Source organism: Mesocricetus auratus, unplaced genomic scaffold (assembly GCF_017639785.1).
Source record: "Mesocricetus auratus isolate SY011 unplaced genomic scaffold, BCM_Maur_2.0 Super-Scaffold_100003, whole genome shotgun sequence".
NCBI classification, from domain to species: Eukaryota; Metazoa; Chordata; class Mammalia; order Rodentia; family Cricetidae; genus Mesocricetus; species Mesocricetus auratus.
The window spans coordinates 86982593-87001001 of NW_024429188.1; the positions used below are offsets into that span (position 1 = coordinate 86982593).

At 37.8% G+C, this 18409-nt stretch overlaps 1 long non-coding RNA gene across 1 annotated transcript in view; it reads right to left on the reverse strand.

Moving 5' to 3' along the window:
• The window catches only part of LOC121139858, a 130370-nt gene that overhangs the window by 36960 nt on the left and 75001 nt on the right, over positions 1 to 18409 (reverse strand). The gene's annotated exons all lie outside the window — the stretch shown is intronic.

An 18409-nucleotide genomic window follows, 5' to 3' on the forward strand; every position in this document is an offset into this window, starting at 1 on the left:
GTTATGCTCACAGGAAGGTTTCATTTCATACTCTAGTGGATGGCCCCATGCCCATGTTTATATGGGCAACACTAAACAGACACACTGGAATACACTTTTTACAAACAGACATGAAGTTGAACAGACTCTTTTCTGTTCTTTGGATTTTTTCAATCATTCTTATTTCCATTTATTTCCCTATGGTATATCCTAAATCATTTTCCTTCCACTTACTTTCCCAAAGTCTACCCCTCTGTCCAAGCACAGAAAACGTTTGCTGAACTAGGCTTTTACCGATTTCTAACAACCAGTGATCCTTGTTTCCTTTAAACTTCAATAACACAGTGTGAAAAATCTAATCATTCTTTCGTTTAATTTCTGGTTAAAAACATTTTCTAAGTTGTCAAGGTCTTTATGATTGTAACAGAAGGTGCTCTGAAGTAAAACAAGGGTCATAATTAACAATCAATTCCCTTCACATGCTTTTCTAAAGAACAAAAATGGTTTTTTTATTCAATTCCTAGGGGGAAAATGTGAAAAGTAAATTTAACTCAACAGAAACCTTAGCTCTGACTGTGAAAACATCAATACAGGACTGAGAAGTGCTCTGAAGGAAAGGGGCTCTGATTTATTCCAGCATTTTCATCAATATTATTAATAACAGCAATGCTAGTATTTGTGCTATTAGATACTGTTGTTGTTGTGGGAAAAAGAGAAACAAAAAGCTGTTTTCTGCTACAGGAAGTAAAAGGCTTTAGGGAACTATATAGACACCAGTTTCCACACATGGAATGCTAGAGCTACAAGATAATGCTTTGCTGATTAACTTAGAAGAAATGAATATAGAGTTTTCTACTGAAGAAGATAAAATAAAGGAACAAGCTCAGTATAATCCATTGTGAAGACTTACATCTTTTCCAAATAATGACTTAGAATCGAACATTGATTTTCTTAACTCTGTTAATTACTCTTAAAGGTTCAATCAAGCAGCTCAGATCAAACATTCAACGAATATTTATCGAGCAGTGCCGTGCTCAAGGCATTGTGCTGAATGTTAGAGGGGACACAGGAGAAATCACATATCTACAAATTAGTTTAACACGGTAAAATTGTTTTGTTGTTGTGGAGTGATGGAGTTGACTACGTAGTACAACGTGTCCTTAAAATGTGCTTGGTCCTAGGTTCTATCCCCAGAATGAAAGAAACAAAATAGGGAAGGGCAGAACAAGGGAAGGATTACCATATAGACAAAAATCTTGACAATTCTTGATTTGCTTTTCACTCAGCACACTCGAGTTTTTGTCATTTCCTTTTCTTAATTTTGTCCTCCCTATATTGTTTTGTTCTTCCTAGTCATCATGTACATAACCATCACATCCACTTCATGACTCAGCCTCATCAAATTATTTGTGTCAGAATCACATGTCCCTGGACATTCTCTTCTGTCTCAATTACTATTGAAGACTAAGCCAAAAATCACGTCCTAAGTGAAATTTGCCTGACACTTTTGAGTCAAAACAATACTACCCCCATGATGCTACATTGCCTAATAGATAAGTGATTCACAGTAGAAAAGTGGGTGGCATTATTTAGTTTATATTTCATCTTCCGTTTCAGATGTCTGTGAAGTTAGGATCAGTTGCATGAAAGAGAATCTAAACAATTTAATAAAATATCTTAGTTACTTCCATATTCCTGTAAAGATACATAACCAAGGCAACTTATGGAAGAAAGTGTTTAATGAGGGCTTTCTTATGGTTTCTGAGAGTAAGTTCATAGCCACCATGGCAAGCAGATGGGAAAGCATGGAACTGGAGCAGTAACTGAGAGCTTACATCTGATCCACAGGCACGAGAGATATAGATAGAGATAGAGAGAGAGAGAGAGAGAGGGAGAGAGAGAGAGAGAGAGAGAGAGAGAGAGAGAGAGAGAGAGAGAGGGAGGGAGGGAGACAGGGAGAGAGAATCAGAAATAGAGAGATGGAGATAGAGAGAGGAAGGAAGGAGAGAAAGAGAGGGAGATAGAGACAGAGAGAAAGAGAGAGTGTGTGGAGTGTCTGGTGTGGGCTTTTGAAACCTCAAAACCCATGCCCAATGACATATCTTCTGTAACAAGGCCACATCTTCAAACCATTCCTAAATAGTTCAACATCTGGAAACAAATATCAAATATATGGGCTTATTGGAGCCATTCTTATTCAAATCATCACATGAAGAAGGCAACACAGCATAAGCATGATGTATTTATGATCACTGGAAGCGATGGCTGAGTGATTAGTTGGTTAGGCCTATGTGAATGCTTCTCAAACAGCACATCTGCTCAGCCTCCCCAGAGAGCCTTCATCACAATAAAAGCCAACACTAGAGAACCTGAGCTGTAGAACTCAAGGCTGTACATGCCATCCAGTGGTATGAACAGCCATCATCATACTGCACTTAGATACCATCCACAAAGCTACTAACTGCAGGGGTTTCATAAAAACCTACTCGCTTTATAGCTATGCTTGAAGGCAGTAACAGCCAGGCCAGTAAAATAGCCACTTCCACATTACTGCCTCCAAATCCAACAGGAGTGCAATTTTCTTCTTGATGGATTCAGATAATTAGCTAGAAGAGACTGAGATACTTTAAAATTAGTTAAATGGAACATAGAAAGGCATATAAGAAATTGCTATAGACACTAAGTAAAAATCTACCATCATATGTATGGTATATCTTTAGCAACTCAGAATAGTTCTGGCTCATAGGATGCATTTAAGAAATACTTGGTGAGCCCGGCGGTGGTGGCGCACGCCTTTAATCCCAGCACTTGGGAGGCAGAGGCAGGCGGATCTCTGTGAGTTCGAGGCCGGGCTGGACCAACAATCTCCAAAACAATACAGAGAAACCCTGTCTCATAAAAACCAAAAAAAAGAAATACTTGATGAATTTATGAATTATAAATATAAGAATACCAAGAATGTTGTTGGTATTTTTAAAAGATGCTGCTTTTTTTCCCTGTTTTCTTTCTTTGTTGTAAATGATTATTCATTTTAATTGAATGTTGAATTCTTCAGTATTTAGAAAAGGAAAATATGAACTAATACATATAAACTTTATTATAAAGCAAGAGGCAAGGTTGAGAGGTGGTGGCTCATGCCTTTAATCCCAGCACTCAGGAGGCAGAGGTAGTCAGATCTCTGTGAGTTCAAGGCTAGCCTAGTCTACAAGAGTGAGTTTCCAGGACAGGCTCCAAAGCTACACAGATAAACTCTAGAAAAACAAAACAACAGCAACAACAAAAAACAAAAAAGCTGATATATTTCCTGAGGCCCCAAAGGATGCCCCAGATCATATGACAGACTTTCGAGATCTCCCATGAATGGCCTTCTTGGAGAGTGGAGTTGGGATTGGAGGAGGGCTTCGGGGAGGGTTGAAGGGGGGGCAGGGGAGGAGAGGAGAGAAGGGAGAGGAAAATGGGATTGACATGTGAAGCAAATTTGTTTCTAATTTAAATTAAATTAAAAAAATAAAATAAAAACAAAAAAAGCAAGAGGCAATTCATTAAATAAATTAAAACAGGACAATATATTCACCAACAAAATGATGATTTTGAATTTTCTGTTGAGAAGATATGATATTTATGACATATCTGGAAACGCGGGTTCCAGTCAAATGCTATAGCATAGCAGGAAAATAAATTCTAATTGAAATAAATATACAAATATTAGAAAACATAACTTTGTAAATGGGAAAATTAAAGGAAACTCTCAGTGGGCTGATGAGATGGCTCACCAGTAAAGAGGTAAAGAGGACCCAAAATCAGTTACCAGCACGCATACAAATCAACTCACAACCATCTATAATTCCAGCTCCAGGGAACTGAAACTTCTGGATTTTGCAGTCACCTTAATTCCTGTGCATGTACCCCCATGAAGACACACATACTTATACATAAACAAAAATAAATCTTCGAAAGTCTTGGATTCTTAAATTAATCTTGGGAGAGGCAAAAGTACAAATTCAAATAATAGGAAGGGCCAAACCATACTGAAAAGTGTCAAATCTGATGACTAAAAAGTGAAAGTTTGAATGATAAAATGATAAAATTAATTTAAATTACACACATCAAGTATGGATCAATATTGAATATCTAAAAGAACAAGTGGGCCAATTTTTAGGCACAACAATACTCACTTTATCATCTGTACTTTACTGAGTACTTATAGACATTCATAATAAGCATAGGTTATAAAAAGGATATGCTACATTATTTAAAATATTAAACCTCTACTTGAGCCAGTAGGGTGACTCAGCTGCCAAAGATCTTTGTTTTCAAGATTGATTACCTGAGAATTACACCAGGGATCCACTTTGGTGGGAGAAGAGAGCTAGCTTCTGACCTCCACATGCCTGCTGTGTCATATACATGTAACACACACATACACACACATTCTCTCTCTCTCTCTCTCTCTCTCTCTCTCTCTCTCTCTCTCTCTCTCTCTCTCTCTCTCTCTCTCTCTCTCTCTCTCTCTCTCTCTCTCTCTCTCTCTCGCCCACTCTCTGTCTTTCTCTCTTGCACACACACACAAATAAAAAATAAAGAACAATAAATGTATGTATGTATGTATGTATGTAACAAAAATACCTTGAGTAGAAAGATATGTTGGTGGTATCACAACATGAATTCTTAAATTATACTACAGATCGATGATAAGAAGTCTGTGTGATACTGACACAAAAACACACGTTCAGACCAACAAAAGCAGAGAGAGTGCAGAATTAAACCCACACAATTACACCTGCCTACTTTTCAAGGAAAAGTGTGGAAAGAAAATACTGGGAAAAAAACTAGCCTCTGTAACAAATGGTGCTGAGAAAACAAAATAGCATGTAGAAGAATAACACTAGATCAAAAACTCTCACCCTGCAAAAAGGTACATTCAAAATAGATCAAGGTCTTAATACAAGGCCTGAAACTGATAATGGAGGAATAGGTAAAAGATTCTAACAACTTAAAAACTAATTCCAAGAACTGGAATTGGATGAAATGAAAAAGCTTCTGCACAATAAAGAAAGCAACTGAGAAGTATCCTAGAGAAACATAAAAGATTTTCCAACTATACATCTGACAAGGAATTAATAACTAGTATTAATTAATAACTAGTAAAGAATTTCAAAATTATGTACCAAAAGCCTCAAATCATTCAGTCAGAAAACAGTCTAGGTGAATAGATAGGTCTCAAGAGATGGCCAATAAACATTTGAAGAAGTATTCAGTATCCCTATCCATTAAGGAAATGCAAATTCAAACTACTTTGAAATTTCATCTCAACCCAGTCAGAATGCATGCTACTTAGAAAAGAAATAAATTCTAGTGAGGATGTCAAGAGAAAGGAAACCTTATATATTCTGTTAGGAATGTAAACTGTTTTGGATACTATGGAAGTCAATGTAGACATTACTCAAAAACTAAAAATATAACTACCATACAATCCAGATATACCATTCCTGCCCACATACTCTGTAACACTGTAACACAGCAATAATTATATGTCCATGTTTGCTGTTGTACTACTAAAACCAGCCTAAGGGTCCACAGTTGAACAGTAAAGGAAAATGTGGTATATATACAGAGTGAAGTTCTGTTTAGATGTAATGAAGAACAGATTTATCACATCAACAGGAAAATGGATAGAACTGAAGTCATTCTGTTAAGAGAAATAAGCCAGGTTCAGAAAGACACATACTGTTTTGTGGGTCTATTTTCTATGCAGAATCTAGATTTAAGTATGTTTGTGTGTGCACCTGTACATTTTCACAGGTCATGAAAGTAGAAAGTGAACTGTGAGGGCAGGAAAAGGTCTTAGGAGTAGAGGGAGGGAAGAAAAAGAAGGTAATGAAATACATGTTACATGAAAGAAGAGGGAGGACTATTTGTGTGGGGGGAGGTTATCAGCAAGAAGCAATCATGGCGATACATAGGGAGATTAATATGGATGTTACCTTTCTCCCACTTTGCTTTTTTTCCTTGAAGCCTCACCTGAGAGAAACTTCTGTCCACTGGGACTCTCTTACTTTGGAACATGAATAGGCTCCCTCAATGAAGCTTCTCTAGCTGATTTTCACTGGATGTTTTGAGGTCACAATTTGATAATGATAATGTTCTGCTTTCTTTTTCTTTTCTTTCTTTCTTTCTTCCTTCCTTCCTTCCTTCCTTCCTTCCTTCCTTTCTTTCTTTCATCTACCTACCTATCACCTATCTACTTACTTACCTAACTATCTACCTCCTGGGTGCTGGGGTTTAAAGTATGCCACTGTGCCTGCCTGCTATTTATTACTTTAAATGGTTTTCTGAATACTAAATGACCTCATTGAAAACAAAAAATATGGCTATTATAGATCATTCTCAAGACAATACTGAACAAAATGGTAGAATGAAATTCATTACTTTCTTTTTTCCATACCTTTTTAATTTAAATTTTACATATGTCACTTTCAGTACCCTTTCCCTCCCCTCCTCCCCCACCCCACAATCCTTCCAACCAATCACCCCCACTCCATCCCCCCTTCACTCCCCATGGAAGGAGGGCAAGGGCCTCCAGGAGGGATTTTCAGGGTCTGTCACATCATCCGGGGAAGGGCCCAGATTCTTCCTCATGTTTTCAGGCAGAGAGAGCATCCCTCCACGTGGTATGGGTTCCCAGAGTCCTTCTGTATTCCAGGAATAAAAACAGCTCCACTCTCCCAGGTCCCGCAGATTGCCAAGGCCTCCTCTCTGTCACCCAGATTTGGTGGGAGGATGTCTGGATCAGTCCCATGCTGGCCCCTCAGTCATCAGTCTGGGGTCCATGTGTTCCCTCTTGTTTAGGTCAGCTGCCTATGTGGGTTTGCCAGCCCGATCTTGATTCCTTTGGTCATCACTCTTCTTTGAAACTGGGTTCCAGGAGTTCAATTTAGTTCATAGTTGTGGGTGTCTGCCTCTGCCTCCATCAGCCATTGGATGAGAGTTCTAGCATGGCATATAAGGTAGTCATCATACTCATTATCATGGGAGGGCATTTAAGGCAGTCTTAATGCCAGTTGGTGTCATTCTTGTAGATCTGTGAAGATCTCACTAGTGCCAGATCTCTCCTCCAACTTATAATGGTTCCCTCTTTTCTGGGATCTGCCGTCCTTTTCTCCTCTATTCTTACCCTGGCTCAACCTTCCTGCTCTCCCATGTCCTCCTCTCCCCTCCTCTTTTCTCTCTCTCTTTCTCCCATCTCCTTCTACCCTTGCCTTGTATCCCCAATCCAATTAGGAGATCGCATCCCCTAACCCTTCCCCGGGTTACCATGCATATCTCTCTTAGGGTCCTCCCTGCACCCCAGACTCACTGGCGGTGGGGTTGTGGGTTGGCAATGTCTTGCTCAATGTGTAAAATCCATATATGAGAGAGTACATACCATACTTGTCTTTTTGTGACTGGATTACCTCACTCAGGATGGTTTCTTCCAGTGCCATCCATTTGCCTGTAAATTTCAAGATTCCTTTTTTTTCTGCTGAGTAGTACTCCATTGTGTAAATGTACCACATTTTCTCTATCCACTCTTCAGTTGAGGGGCATCTAGGTTCTTTCCAGGATCTGGCAATTACAAATAACTGCTATGAACATAGATGAGCAGATGTTCTTATTGTATAAGGGTACATATTTTGGGTATATGCCTAAGAGTGGAATTGCTGGATCTTGTAGTAGACTGACTTCCATTTTCTGAGGAATCTCAATATTGATCTCCAAAGTTGCTGCAGTAGTTGGCACTCCCACCAGCAGTGGAGGAGTGTACCCCTTTCTCCACATCCTCTCCAGCATAAACTGTCATTAGTGTTTTTGATTTTATCCATTCTGACAGGAATGAGAAGGTATCTCAGAGTTGTTTTGATTCGCATTTCCCTAATGGCTGAAGATGTTGAGCCCTTTCTCAAGTGTCTCTTGGCCATTTTGGACTCCTCTATTGAGAATTCTCTATTTAGTTCAGTAGCCTTTCTATGTACAAACAATAAAATAGTTGAGAAAGAAAAAAGGGAAGTAACACCCTTCACAATAGCCACCGATAATATAAAATGTCTTGGCATAACTCTAACCAAACAAGTATGACAAAACCTTCAAGTCTTAGGAAGAAAGAAATTGAATAAGGTATCAGAAGATGGAAGGATCTTTCATGTTCATTGATTGGTAGGGTTAACATAGTAAAACTGGGCATCCTACCAAAAAACAATCTACAGATTCAAAGAAATCCCCAATCAAAATCCCAACACAATTTTTTTTGTTTTTGGTTTTTCAAGACATGGATTCTCTGTGACTTTGGAGCCTGTCCTAGAACTAGCTCTTGTAGAGCAGGCTGGTCTCTAACTCACAGAGATCCACCTGCATCTGCATCTGCCTTGCAAGTGCTGGGATTAAAGGTGTGCACCACCACCACCCAGCCCCAACACAATTCTTTACAGATCTTCAAAAGAACAGTACTCAACTTTATATAGAAAAAACCCAGGATGGCTAAAACAATCCTGTACAATAGAAGAACTTCTGGAGGATAACCATCCCTGATTTCAAGCTGTACTATAGAGAAATAGTAATAAAAAAATCCCACATGGTACTGGCATAAAAGCAGACAGGTGGATCAATGGACTTGAATCAAGGACCCAGATGTAAATCCACAGACAATTGATTTTTGACAAAGGTGGCAAAATTATACACTGGAGAAAAGAGACCATCTTCAACAAATGGTGCTGGTCTAAAAGGATGTCGGTATGTAGAAGAATGCAAATAGATCTACAAGTATCACCCTGTATAAAACTCAAGTTCAAGTAGATCAATGACCTCAACATAAAACCAGATACACTGATCCTGATAGAAGAGAAAGTAGGTAATATCCTTGAACACATTGGCACAAGAGACATCTTCCTGGGAAATTTAGTTTTAAATATCCCATATCTTAGATCTTTTTTGAGTATTTAGTATACTTACATGTCCTTTTATAATGATTTAATTTTATTTATTTAATTATTTAAAGTAATGAATATATTGGTGAAGTTGAACTATCTTCTCTATATTATCTGTATATTTATTTCATTATAAACCATAAACAGTAACATTAGTAACTCAAATCTTTGCTAACTTTAAAACAATTGAAAGCCTAGATTTTAAGTTTCATTATCGTTATAATGTGGGTGATTCTGAGGTACAGTTAACTAGGTGTCTAATCCATGAATGTTTTATAGTGCCTTCTCATTGTCCTGTGGACCTCCTTACTTCCTTCTGGTCAACCCATGTGTTCCTTAGTTTTAGAGTGGGTCAGTATCACCATTCAGACATGCATGTAATTGTCCCTGGGTTCAAAACATCAGAATGTGATTGCCCAATAAGTAGTTTGACCTGTCCATTCCTACAAAGTTGGGTACTACTCTGATAAATTATTTGGCATTGTTTTTCAAATTCTACCATTTCTGTAAACCAATACAAAGGCTAAGAGACATGAGATAAAGAATTCTAACTTAAGGTGATAAATCCTGTGTAGGGAGAATACTACCAAATGGCTTAGGCTTTTATAGAAATAAACAATAGTGTTGCTAGTAAATGAAAACACAAATACAAAATACTCAAAAAATAAAGAACAAGCTCTTAACAATTTAAAAGACCCTTTCCTGACATCAAGGGTCTACCTTAATTGCCCTTCTCTGATAATGAGATTGATGAGTACCTTCTATGCCATCCTAGAGCCTTCATGCAGTAGCTGATGGAAGCAGAAGCAGGCACCCACAGCTAAACACTGAGCTGAACTCTGGAATCCCGTTGCAGAGATGGAGGAGTGATGAGCAAAGGCCATCTCAGAGATGGAGGAGTGATGAGCAAAGGAGTCTTAACCAGGCTAGAGGAACCCATAGAAGCAGCTGACCTGAACAAGGGGGTTGCTCATGGACTCCAGACTGATAGCTGACAATGGTAGGTTTACCCTTGTGAGATCATGCATACACTCTCTGTTTTGTTTTGTTTTTTTGTTGTTGTTGTTGTTTTTTTCGAGACAGGGTTTCTCTGTATTGTCTTGGAGCCTCCTAGAACTCACTCTGTACATCAGGATGGTCTCAAACTCACAGAGATACACCTGCCTCTGCCTCTTGAGTGCTGGGATTAAAGGCGTGCGCCACCAACGCCTGGCTCATGCACATGCATACTTTCGAATTTCTGTGTTTCCTTATGCTTCCTAACTCATTATAAATAACAGGTATCTGCATTTCATTGCAGAAAATTTAGAAAATAGAAAAAGAAGAAAATACCTAGAACCCTGTAACTTTCCTCAAAGATCCAAAACTACTTTGACATAGTTCCTTCAATTAAATTTTGCCTCTTATTTTCTTGCAATTGAAAATATATTGAAGCCGGGCGTTGGTGGCGCACGCCTTTAATCCCAGCACTCGGGAGGCAGAGGCAGGCGGATCTCTGTGAGTTCGAGGCCAGGCTGGACCGACAGCCTCCAAAACAGAGAAACCCTGTCTCATAAAACCAAAAAAAAAGAAAATATATTGAATATACACTACTAATATAGACTTGTATTAATTTATTTTAGCTATGCCATTGTGTTATTTCCAGTTATTGTATCATTCGTATATCTGTGTACTATTTTATAATTTTAAAATCCTTTACTTTAAATCCCTTTTATAGAGATTCTAGAATATATTTTTCTGCCAGATTCATAATGTAATCCTCAAATTCTAGATTTTGACTAATGCAATCAATGGATACCTACCGGTTCTACTCTCTCTCTCTCCTCCCTCCCTCCCTCCCCTTCTTCTCTCTCATCAGGTCTATTTTTATCAAAATCCCACAAGCATTAATAGATTCATTCAAATAAGAAGAACAAAAATGAATTTATTAACCTGACTACTTTTCAAACTGAATCAATTGTAATATATATGTAATGTATATATACATTATATATAACTATATTATATATAAGTAAAATTTATTTGGTTTCTCATGAACCTGTGGTAAAACCCATGCCACCTCTGAGAACGGTTTTTGTCCCTTTGCTTCAGTAGGATAAAAGCTTAGGATTGTAATCGTGTGGACCTGGCATATATCAAGACCTATTGGCTCTCATTTTAGATGCAGAGCATCCTTCGTGAACCTCTCATCCACGTGCAAAGGTAGATGACAGTTTGAAATATGGTTTATGATATAATCACCCAGAAACTCATCAATGGTCACGGGCACCTTGACATTTTATTATGGTAGAACTCATCATCTACTGCCCTAAAATATGTCATCTGTTGGATCCAAATTCAGTAGCTTTGTCATTCTTAGGTGTTAGTGTAAAAGGTTATTGATGTCTTTCTGTGAAATAATAAGGTGATAAATGTAAATAAGATGCTTTCACTGCAAATTCATTAATTCACCAGCTATTGATTTTCATTACCCGTGGGGCAATGTAAGCCACTTCACTGTTTCAAGTAATGTGTAAACAAGCTTTAACTTTTCTAAGACATTTTAGTACATTTATTCATGCAGTGTGCATAGATTTGTATGGCACATTAGTAGAGATAAAAGGTGAACTTCAGTGGTGGGTCAGTTTTCTCCTTCTACCTTGTGGGTTTGAAAACTTAAACTCAAGTCATGAGACTTGGTGTCAAGTATTTTTACCCACTAAGCCATCTTGCTAGCTCCATTATTTCCCTTTTAAAGTGATAGAGTAGAAAGTGCTAGGGAAAAATGATAGTATGAGATTTTGTTTCAAATGGATAGGTAGATAAGCCACTAATTATCATTTGTCCTTTGGTAAAGCAACCTCTCCACTATCCCCCTTTCATCTTCTAGCTGCTTTGACCTCCTGCTTTTCCAAAATACTCTCAGATTCTCCGTGGTTAAAGAATAATCTTAGTATGCATACTAGATTCTAAACATTCCAGATACTTAGTCTACCAGTTTAGCTGGTGAATAGAGAATCCCCTCAAGAGAACAGGCCATGCTTTGTTCACCCTTGCAATCCCAATCAATATCTAGAACAGTGTCATTGTCACAGAATAGGAACAAAAACACCTTATTAAATTGAATTGCAAATTCCCTGAAATAAAGGTAACCATTAAAACTTCTCAGGTATTTTTTAAATTGGTATATATCTCACTTTGTTGAGCTACAGAATGTGTGTGTGTGTGTGTATGTGTGTGTGTGTGTGTGTGTGTGTGTGTGTGTGTGTGTAGCTAGGAAGATAGGCAGCTTGGATAACCCCAATTAGCAGTTGAAAAGATTATTCTACCACATATCACTGACTTTTCTAATGAAATGTGAAAAACACTGAGTTATTTCTAGAATATCTCTCTTTAAATGGATGTAATGACTATTTTAAGAAAATAAACCTTTCTTTCACATTACCAAGAGTAAAACATCTTATTTTGAACTATATAAAAGCTTGTCATGGAAACAATTAGTTAATTTTATTTTTTATTTGATTTTAATTTTTTATATTTATATAATTTTTTGTCTATGTCTGTTTGACCTGCATGTATATTTGTGTACCATATGCATGAAGAAGCCTACAGAGCTCAGAAGAGGGGTCAGGTCATTTGGAACTGAGTCCACATTCTCTTGAAGAACAGTCAGTGCTCTTAACTACTAAGCTATTTCTCCAGCTCCACAAATGGGATAACTTTAAAACTGAATGTTCCTCACCTATAAATATTAATCATTGTTGCCTGCAATGTATCTCTTTTCTTCTTCCTTTTTTATTTAACTTAGAAACAAGCTTTTTTCACATGTCCATCCCAGCTTCCTCACCCTCTCCTCCTCCCAAACAAGCCCCCCAGTCCCCCACCCAATATCCACTCAGATCCCCAGGGAGGGTGAGGCCCTCCATGGTGGATCTACAGAGTCTGTCACTTCATCCAGCGCAGGGCCTAGGCCTTCCCACCAGAGTCTAGGCTGAGAGAGCATCCCTCATTGTGGAATGGGCACTCAAAGTCTATTTGTACGCCAGTGGTAAGTACTACCCAAGGCCCCATAGATTTCCTAGGCCTTCTCACTGACACACACATTCAGGGGGTCTGGCTTAGTATGATGTTATCTACCCAGCCATCATTCTGGGTGTGTGTACATGCATATGCATGTGTGCGCACGTGTACACACACACACACGATGATGATAATGATAATTTTAATTAAAAATTTAAAATAAAAATAAAATAGCTCATTTGAAGGGAAAAGTTTGCACTTCTGGTTATCTAGGACACATTCTTACCTTTATCCATAATATTATATAGCTTCTTTTGCTCTTGGAATGTTTATTGTATCAATTATACTTACAAATAGTATAAGTCTAAGGGCAGAGCTCTAACAAACTGCTAGCATTGTTTATCACTGCCAGTATGAATTGCTTTCCAAGACTTAATGCCCAGTCAATATCTGATTGAGATAAAAGGTGATACGAATGCTAGTGAGATTTGTATACTAAAGCTGAAGAACCCCAGTATTGTACCCTTAGGAATTTTGTTTTATTATCTTAGTGGTATTATCTGTGTGCTCTCCCAGACCTGGTGTAGATCACAGACACTATGCTCCACTGCCAGCCACTGTGCAGTGTGGGAGATGATACATTCCATTAGCGTTGTGTTGAATAGATTCTCAAAACTCATCAATATGCACATGTCCTTTGAATCTTAAGATTCCAGATGATACCCAGAATTATTTTCATATCAAAGACATTGTCAGTGTCCAGTGTTAGAGGGCTAGTAGAGTAATTAGAATTGGTTAGGAGGCCTGTAAAAGACTGCAACAGGATAGAGACACCAGGTAATCAAATTTAAACTACAGTCAAGTTTTTAAAAGTATGAAAGGTTTTGAATACTAATAAAAAGAATACACAGAATTCTAAATAATTTAGAAGCATGCATATTAGAAAGAACAAGCAGATTCCATGTTTTCAAAATCTTATGGATAATCCTTCAAGCAACTCACTGAATATTTGTTTAGTCTTTTTCTTCCTACAAATGTGATATATATGTCTGTGTTTATACATGTGAATATAAAATGCAATCTTATACATGCTTCACATAGTATCATGTTTAGGATTTTATGAACATACCTTGGGCATCGTTTCATTTTACTTCTTATAAATCTGCTTCATCCTTAGTAACAGCCAGATCTTGTGGAATGAACATATGACGCTTCTTAGGTTTGCTATTCTAATTGGTGCTGCAATGGCCCTTCTTCACATATGTGGGCACATTTGAGAATTCTCATAGACTAGTTTTACAGAATTGCACTTGGTATATCATCACATGTATGCACTTTAGCTTTTAGTAAATAACATAGAAGTGTGACTCAAAGAAATTGCACTGATTCACAGTATAACATGGTGCATAAGGGCATATTTTGAAGAAATAACTGACAAGATATAAGGATTGGTTAGGTCAGGAAGGGAAAGCAAAGTCAAAGATAACTTCAAACTCTTAGGTCTGAGTGATTTAAAGAATGGTGTCACCTTTGACAAACACAGTAAAGCTTAAGGGATCATGCTTAAAGGAAAAAAAGAAAAAAGAAAGGGGGGGTTAGATAAAAGAACAAAGAGCCAAAGACTGAGTCTCTAGGCTGCCTACAGTAAGAAAGCAGAAAGAAAAAGTCATCAAAGGGAACAGGGGATGTGTAATCAGAAATGCAGGAGGACAAATCTACAAGGAAAGGGTTCTAAGGATAATCTGTGACATGGCATAGAGGTAAGAAATAAAAGAAGACTTTGGCTCTAGAGATCAGAAAATCATTGGTAACCTTTGAGACTGCAGTTTGAGATTGGGGACCTGGAAAAGTTAGGAAGCATTTTTTCCTATAAGGGTAATGGGGGATGGGACAAAGAGATCAATCATTCCAGAGAGTCAGCCATAAAGGGCAAAAGAGAAAGTGAATGCTGAACAGTATGTCCTCTTACACAGCTGAAAGACATCATTAGTAATGTCTGTATTTGAGTCTTGCCTCTTTCTCAGGCTGTAAGAAGCTTGTGATAACACAGATACAGTTCCAGAGAGTAAGTTCTTAAACTTTCCTTAGTATATATAGGAGGACTTGGGAATGGCAAGAATGAGACAGTCAAGAAAGAGATATGGGAAGATATGTGAGAGGCTAGGAAAATGTTGAAGGCATGCTTCACTAACATCCATTTTTGCTTTGTTCAAATGGCCAGCTTAATTAAATCATGATATCAATATACACGATACATAATGACACAACCATTAAACTTTCTACACATGAATATATGAAAATATCTACATTTTAAGTTTTAAAAAGCAGCTAATAAAATGGCATCATTGTGTAATGCCACACATATAACATCTCATTCCTCTTTACAATTAATATACCGAAATATCCTCAGTAGTAATGACTGTCCCAGGGAATTATCAATGCTTTTTATCTTATTTCTCCATGTCTCCATAATTTAATGGAGGTGTGAGTTTATCCTTTCCCCTAACCAATAAGGATATATTAGCTACTTTCCTCACTCCCATCTCTGTAAAAGGGCAGTCATCACTGGCCCGGATGAGCCAATTGTAGAGGAGAAGAGACACCCATAAATGATAAGGGCATTCTCCCCCTCAATGTGTTTGTTAGGTCAAACAATCCAGGACACTTTGTTTCTTAGGTAGGGTCTCACCTTGCAACTCTGGTTGGCCTGGAACTCACTATGTAGACCAGGCTGGTCTCAAACCCACCTCTGCCTGCTAAGTGACTAGATAAAAGGCATGTACCACTATGCCTGGAAGCCTAGGACATTTTTTGAGTCAGGAACCAGGGTCAAGATGAGAAATGAAGTGATGCATTGGAATGAGCAAGAATGGAATGGAGTAAACTTCAAAGATGGGACAGGTTATAAACAAGTTCAGACTTTGAAGTGATGAAATGTTTTGTTTCTGAATGGGTTGCTTCTTTTGGAATTGTTGTTTAATGCGCTCCCAAAGACACCCAAATGTTGACATGCAACAACTTGGTTTTGAGTCTAAGGTAAATGTTCCTAATCAAAGAGATGTAACTTGTGACTTGAAATCATATTTCCTGTATACCTTTCCTAATTCTACTAGCGCTTTCTCAGAGAGTCAACAAAATTGAATCCAAGGTCCATACTACAAAAATTCAATGATATCAGATACTCAGCTACAACTCTTGATATATACAAATATCACAAAGCCGTATTCATTCCACAAGTTTATGTTATAGAATGATTTCTACCTTAAGAACAGTAAGTTCATAAGTCTGAGGAGCAGCTCTTAGGAGGTACAAAATGTTGCTAAGTTTAGAGAGTGTACTGTGATAAAAGTAATCTTACCTAAGTTGGCTACTATTTCCTTCTAATCATTTGATGTTCTAATGGTCTATGTACACACCCATATGCACCCACCCACTCATCCCCCTCTGCTCCCCCCACTTCACATATGACTTACTGAAGAGTATAAAACTATCTGGCAAAGGCTGTGGTCTACATTGGAAAGAAAGGAATGTAGATGGAAACAAGTTCCTCACACTTTGTTAAAGAGATGAAGGAGTTAAAGGCTTATTCCATTCCATTAAAAAGTGGACCACTTAAATGTAAGTATTTCTTTAAGCTTTACCTTACAAATTTATTTTAAAGATTTCAATTACATTAAAAAAACACCAGTCCTAAAGACAGAAACTCTGCCAGCAGTCATCACCTGATACGTACAATAGATTCATGGGTATGTCAAAAAGTGTTAATCATATAAACCTTTGATTAAACCAGTTTAATTATCTCCATGGTCTACATGGCAAAGCCAAGTAGATTCTCATTATGAAGAAAGAATCATTGTATAATTGCCAGTGATGCAAAATTAATGAGGATAACTTGTCTTGTGGTAGACTAGCATAGGAATCAATAGGCATAACAGGTGTTTTGTCAAAGCATTTCCAAAATTCAGAAATAATCTTCACTTTGCTTTTGATAAAGTAGAACTACAGCCCTAAAATGCAAAGAAAAAATCTTACCAAATGGAATTCAGATAGCATAATTGCCCCTGAAGTTTATGTAGCCGAAAAGGATGTATACAAACTCCTCCTAGCAAAATGATGACTTTCCATTTTAAGGACTTGCCTCAGAAATGATTACTTATTCAACCAACAAAATGAGAAACATGTAATGAGCAATTGAAACTCTTTGGGCCAATTAATGCTGAAAGACATCAAAACTGCACACTTTTTTCTTAGCACATATGTGGATTTTGGAGTTGTCTAGAGCTACACCACAAAAGAAACAACAGGTGAATACATCCTCTTTTAATTTGGGCAGTAATCAACATGGCTATCCATGCAGTTGGACAAGTTTAAGACATAAGCTTCATCCTTGACTATTCACTATTCCCCACCCCAATATTAAATTTATTTCTAAGATGTATTAATATTATCTTCTGAATGTACTTGGGATATATGTCTATTTTATTCAAGTTCCACCAATACTGTCCTAGTCAGAGCTAATACTTAGTTGTCCAATCTTTATCACCAATAGGACGTCTTTTCTTAGTCACTATTCTATTGGGGTTAAGACATGCCATGACCAAGGCAACTCTTATAAAAGAAAGCATTTAACTGGGGCCTTGCTTACAGTTTCAAAGCGTGATTCCATGACCATCACGACAGCATGGCAGCAGGCATAGTGCTGGAACAGTAGCTTAGGGCTTACATCTGATCCACATGAGGCATGGAGAGAGACAGACAGAGAAAGAGACAGGGACAGACAGACAGACAGACAGACAGGGACAGAGACAGACAGACAGAGAGAGACAGAGACAGAGAGAGACATTCAGACAGACAGACAGACAGACAGACAGAGAGACTGGGTTTTTTGAAACCTCAAAGAACACCTTCAGTGACACACCTCCTCTAACAAGGTCACACCTCCTAATCCTTTGCTTAAACAGTTCCACCAACTAGGAACCTGACATTCAATATATGAGCCTATAGGGGCTACTCCCATTCAGGCTACCACACACTTCTCAGCTCTTTCAAATGTAACATTGCTAAAACTGAATTGGTTTCAAGAGTTCAGAATCTCATTCTACCTGTCTCATTTTCAGTGTTCTCTCTCTTAGTGTCCAGAAGCATCAAGAGTGAGTTAAGTGAGATAGAAATCTGGGTGAATCTCTACTTTTCTTCCAATTATAAGATTGAACTTTCTTCCCTACAGTACCAGTCCTTCCAATTCTCCTACAACCACCATTACACTCTTTAAGTAACGTAAAAAACACTCTTGGACATTTTAATTCATCTGTCAATCCTAAGTTATTTTTATATGCTACAGTAGAAGCATTTAAAATCAAACCCTTTGCCCTGTTGATAAAGTCTTCACGGACTTTTTATGGTCACTTGGGATAAAAATACAATTCCTCAACAAAACCTCTTTGCCCCTAAGTACTGTGCGTCATCCTGCT